The following is a 6,427-nucleotide window of genomic DNA, read 5'->3' as shown; positions in this document are numbered from 1 at the left end:
ACCAAAATATTTCCTTTTAAAGTAGCTTCTTTTTGAGAAATGGACTGTGTTCACTCGGCATGCTGGGTATTTGTGAGATGTCATTTGCTTTTAAGGTTTTACTTTATTTAAATAATTTCAATTGTATTCCTGACTGTATAGAGGGCTTTAACACAGCAGTTAGACCTTTATTAAATTAAAGAAAATTATAAAATAAAGGGTCAAATTATTATAACATTTAATAAGTAGTAGTTACCCAAGAAGTGTATGTAACTTCATTTCCCAAACTATGAGTAAATATTAGTAAATGTTGCTGACTATAACATTGACATGGACAATTCACATTAGGTTGAATAGCAAATTCCACGTTTTACACAGCTTTTATGTCAAGGATCTGACTAAGTATTCCTCTCCTGCTTTCTTCTATGAGTCTGTTCGGGTTTTTAGCGGGTGCTATGTTGGGGGTGGGGGGGCTAACCGGTTTCTAAAGCCCTGGTCACAGCCCTGTGTGAGGCCTCCGAGGCTGTGTGGTTTGACGTTTGCTGTTCAAATGAACTTCACGGTTACAGACCGGACACAAATGACTGCGGTTTATTCAAACTCTCATAATTGAAATCTCATGCAAACTCTCTGGTGCTTTAAATATGTGGTGAATTTTCATGTCAGCGGTGAGTTTCTAATGCAGTATTTTTCCACTTGTATGTAGTGAGGGCTTATTGTCACTTGCAGGATTACTTGTCTTACACATTTGAAGGTGTTGTTTCACCCAGGCTGAACATCTCCATGCAAATCCTGTTATCTGGCCCCAGTTCAGGCTATCAGGGCCTCAGCCATAAGCATACTTACCATTTATGGACATATGCTTTACATCCTGTGCCACCGGCCAAATCCTCCCCTCCTCTGCTGCACTACCAGCTAATATTCTGTGTATCTGAACTGGGAGTTGTGGGCCTCCCCCACTGTAACAAACAGATGGCCGCTCGATCTTGAGTCATCACAAAGCCATTACGAGAGTGACTTGTCCTCAGCCCGGCCGCCTTGATTCGTGCCCGATGGCTCTCGCCAGTGTTTGCTCAGGCTCTTAAGTCATCCTCGGGCTTCGTGACACAGTCTGTTTGCTCAGGTTAAATGGCTTGTGTTGCCCCTGGAGTCCCTTGATTGGCTGTGACACTGTGGTGTTTGACGAGTGAAATGACACCAAGCGGCCCCCGCCACAGCAAATGTGTTTGGCTGTTTGAAACAAGTTGGCTTTTAATACAGTGTGTTTACACACCAAAAAGCCCTAAGTGTGTTTCTATCTGTGTTGCCAGGGTCTATCAGTGGCCAGACCAGTGAGCATAAATCATTCAGGGGTAATTCAGAGTAACAACAGAGGCTCTAAAAGGAAAAAGCAAGGAAATTATAAAGCCTCTATAATGGAGGCCCCTATTACAGTTGCTGGTCCGGTTTAAGACTGCCTTATAAATGGTTTTATTATCTAGGGGGCTCTATTTTAGTCAGCCAACCAGAACTAAGGCTACATCTGTCCAAAACCACATAACCATTTATATTTCACGCCTGAAAACAATTCTGAGGTGTAATCACAAACTTCCCAGAACATCCCAATTTTCTCCAGAAGTTTGTTTTCCCAAATTCAGACTGCAGTCAACATTTTTCATTTCATTTTTTGTTGTTGTCAGTAACAGAACACACCACAGGACACACACACTCACTGGGTCATAATTGTGTTCAGCGGATCAAAGGTCCTGGAGAAGCTGCTGACTGCAGCGTCGGCCTGGTCTAATTTAGCGGGGCTGCCATGTTTTTAAGGGTTTCAGGCCACGCCACTGGTTCCTCGCTCATTACACTTTCCACTCTCTTGTTGATCATCTTCCTGCTACGGAGCAGATGAAACACAAAAGCTGTACCCCTCCGCCCCCCCCAACACAAAAGCTTGTGACAGTAATAAATAGCCTCCGTGATCCAGGTTTAGAAAGCTGTGAAATTGGATATTGAGATGCTCTCCGGAGCTGCGGGTCGGGAGTAGTTTCAGACTAGACTGTGGGAATCGTCTAATCCGATCACAGGGAATGTAAGACGGGCTGATCGCCTGAAGGACCCGATCTCTTGTGCCCACGGGGCGGTGGAGAGTTGATGCTGTGCTCGTTCTGAATGAAGATTTATCAAATCTTTAGTTACACAGACACTCGTAAAAACACTTTTATGTCTTTTGCTTGTCAAAATGTTGGTACATCACATAAGCGATGAAATGTTGTTGAGCAGTACACAATGTTCAGTGCATGCAATGCATTGGAAAACATACTTAGACTAAATTAGGCAGTTTTTTGCTTATGATACCATTTATTTTAACAAATCATGCCAGATTTAGAGATGTAAACACAGTCCGCATTGTAGTAGTCAAGAGAAACATTACAAGAAAAAAAAAGCAATTGAAACTGCATTGGTAAAAAGACATAGAGAAAGCTGTTTTCAGTATTGTAATAACATTTAGCCCAGCCTCGTGACAGACTGACACCCTGCGCATGGTGTAAACAACCTGCTAACGCACATCTCTGCAGTCGATCTGTGTGTACAAAATCACCTCAGGCAACGGATAATACCTGACGTATAGTTATATATACATATGGGTTCACACATATGCATATGGGCTCACATATACATATGGTATACAATCACATATTAGATAAGGCAGAACAATATTTAATTTGAAGTTGCGGCACGTGATGTTCTCATTTCTGTGACTTTACAGACACCGATGTGAGTGCAAACATCTTTCATCAGAGTGTGATGAAACCTGATGAAAGCTGTTTGCTGTAATGCTGGTGTCTTAATAAACAGTCCCTCAAAATGAGAACACAGCGTGGGGCTGCTTTACACTTTAATTTGAAATTGAACATTGGCCTCTCGCGTTGTCTCTGCTGATGTGATGCAGGTTTTTCTCTTTACATTACAGGTATACATTTAAGCAGCCTGTAACAGTTCATCAACATTTTTGTCTACTCTTGATTGAATTAATTTCCCATTTAGAGGCAGTATTTTGCCTCGTATTTCCTGATGAAGATTTAAATAGATAATCAAACATTTTGGGTGGTATATATATTTGTCTCTCTTAACAGGCATATTCTTGAGGATGAGATATGAAATTATGTTCTCAGCATGAATGCAGTAATTGTATCAGATGCACAGTGAAAGAAAAAAACACTTCAACTAAGAAGATGTTTTGACAAGGAGGTTTAATCCTTTTTTCAATAAACTACGATATGTAATTTTCAACATTTACAAACACTTATAACTCTTGATAAAATCCACACAGCTGCTAAACAAATGTTCAAATGTAAAAAAAAAAAATTCTGCTCCAAAAATAGAAAAAAAAAAATGGAAGAAAGTGGGTTCCTGTTAGGATGCAAACAATCATCTGGAACAGTATATACATCGTGGGACACTGAATTACTTTAGGTTAGATCTGAAATTAAACATACAGTAGTCAAGTTAGCGTCTCTCTCAGGCAGGTTGACTCAATACATCGAGCCTCTCTGGGATTTACCACTTCCTTTAAATCGTGAATGCATTAACAAGAGACATTATTGATGAATGAATAAAATGTAACAAAGGAAATTGTGTTGTAGGGGAGGTTCAACAAACTCATATCATGGAGATCATCAGTTGACAATGGATAACAGGAAGTAATGGAGTATCAGGTACTCTATCAAAGCCATGTTCCTTAAGTCATAGATGGTTCTTAGTGCAGACTGTTTGTGTCCCATGATGCTTAATGTTTCCGTGAATTGCCAATACTTGTGACTTTTTCAGTATGTGTAAAACGCATCTAGTTTTGAACAATGGTGAGCTAGGGCTAACATTTAAAACTCTCAAATTGGTGGACCCCTAACCCTGTTCTCTCTGGCCCGTCTCTTCACCTTCCACAATGTCGTTTGATCTTTGTGATGCTGTCAATGCCGCAGATCAGCCTCACGACAGACCTTGTAGCCACAGCCACCCAGTGAGGTGGCCAACCATCTGTCACCGGGGCCCACAGACCTCGGGCGGCAAAGGGCCCAACCCCTCCCTCCACCTCTCCATCCCACTCTCACCCCCTCCCAGGGCCCATTAGCTCTCCACTAATGCAGCCACCGTAGCTCAGAGAGGCCCCTAACAGGCACAAAATGGACTGAGACTTATCCTCCTTAATTCCCAAATGAGTTCTCTTTAGCATATACATAATTCATGTCTCTTAGTCACTTACGGGCGCTTTTCACCCGTTTAACAAATACTTATGTCAGGTTTCTCTTTTTTTACACAACAGTTTCAGGTGTGTTAATCTGATTGCTGTTTCTATAAACCTGATTAATCCTGGGAGAAAGGAAAACATCTGTTAAGGAAAGAAAAAAGAATCATGGTCATGCAATGTGATTTAAATAGCAAGTGAGGAGCCCAGAAAAGTATACTAATGTAGTCAGATTAGGATAGATATTACAGGGGTAAATTTAGACTACCTCACATTCATAATACCTAATGCCCTTTAAATAGGCTTAAGAGGAGGACTAGAAATAGGCTCTGACAATTAATTATTTTCAGTACATTTCTTCTTCTACTTCTCCTGCTTTCGTTTCCACAGGCGTATTAATTCTTTCTCTGTGAATATGTGGCAGCCATGTCAAATCTACTAAATAATGCACTTGTTACGATACACCTTAATTTCTTGGAGAGAGGAACTCAATGGGTATTCGCTGGTTAAATTGAATGCAGGCACTAATGTTTTAGTAATATTTTTCTCAAAGGTATTCTGTTTCCCTGCACACGGTGAGCAGTGAAAACTAATATGAGGAAAGATGGGTAAAAGAGGTGAAAATGAAATGTTTTCTCAGAATTATAAGAGAGTAAACAGGACTGTTTTTTTATTTAACAATCAAAACAAATACCGGTAGGAGAAAGATTTGTGAGTCTGTAAAAGAGATAAAAGTGGATTAAAGGGTTCACTATTTCAAACATAGATATATAAATAAATATGTCTCTGCTTGATACTGCATGAAGTAATTTTAAAAGCATCACGTCTTGGCATTAAATTAGACTACGTGTATAGTAAATGCACTCAAACTTAAATGAGCAAACACTTATCAACATACAGCAGGAGTTAACATTTACTAAAAATGCCAGAAAAACAAACCCTGCTGTGGTAAACAGTAGTATTTAAAGGCTCTATCTCAAAACACATGTCATAAATAGAAGTGACAAAGATATCTCTGGCTATCACAAAACTTGTAAAACAAATAGGACAAGCACACCCTTCTTCTCGTAAGCCGCATGAGAAACAAAGGCGTTGTGTGATAGCACAAATGGCACGTTTCCAGGATCCTCTCCGCAAGCCACACCATGAAGAGCCGAGTAAATACATTAAACTGGAGGACCTGTGAGCGCAGACACAAAGGCTGCAGAGCTGAGGCAGCGAGCTGACCATTACCAAAGCGCTCATGTGAGAAAAGATTTTGCTCTGGACCCCCGTTGTCTTGTTTTGGCAACAGAGGGCAGGGGGACCGAGTGGTGAGCCAGGACAATATGTTTTTTCAAATACCCCTCGGCCAATATTTATTTAGCTACAAGCTGGCACGTCTGAGGAGCTGGACGCAGCCAAGACAGGCACACAACCGTGATTTTCAAGATGTTACAAACATCAGGCTTCAATATGTTTCTGACCTTGCTAATGTCCAATACACTTTTGTGTGCCATAAATGCTGCATTACCACCTTTAATGATGCACCAGGGGCAAGGCAAAAGAAACAAATTGACAATTTATTTAATTACCAGGAACATAGATGGAATAAAATCGTTTTCTCAAATAAGAAAGTGGTTAGTTTCTCATTCTGGCTCACTTTGAAAGGCCAATACAGGGCAGTAGAGATTCAATAAAGTCCCAGCAGGAAATGTTGGTAACTGGCTGTTGATTGTAAATGAAGAAGAGTGAGGAACAGGATAATAGCAGAGCTCTACTTACTGTAGACTGGTGGTAAAAACTGAAAGTCGGGGAGAGAGGAAGCACGAGAGGGAGAGAAGGCTGTTTATTTATTTATTTCTGGCTTTTAAAACAGATGGTTCCTTATGTGCTGAGCGGAAGTGTCTGTTAACTCAGTTGGCTCACTATTGGTGGCTGCTGGCCAATGACAACAACGGGATCGAGGAGTGTGAGCAACAGTGCAGTTTGCTTTCTTCAGATGCTCTGCGAACAGAAGGATGGCAGCGTGTAGATACTGTTGCACGGCCACCCGAGCTGGCAATGCCAGAGCGGGCACCCATCGCACCTCACGGCAGCACCCACTCTCGCTGCTGCATGTGTGGGTTACAGGACAAACAGAGGCCCAACGAACATGAACAAATTCAAGTTGTAGTAGTGTTGATTACTTTAGGTAGGACAGGTTATTTTACAGCGTGTTGATCAGAATAACACCTGGTAGGG

Source organism: Notothenia rossii (assembly GCF_949606895.1).
Source record: "Notothenia rossii genome assembly, chromosome: 7".
NCBI classification, from domain to species: domain Eukaryota; kingdom Metazoa; phylum Chordata; class Actinopteri; order Perciformes; family Nototheniidae; genus Notothenia; species Notothenia rossii.
This window is presented reverse-complemented; position numbering follows the sequence as displayed.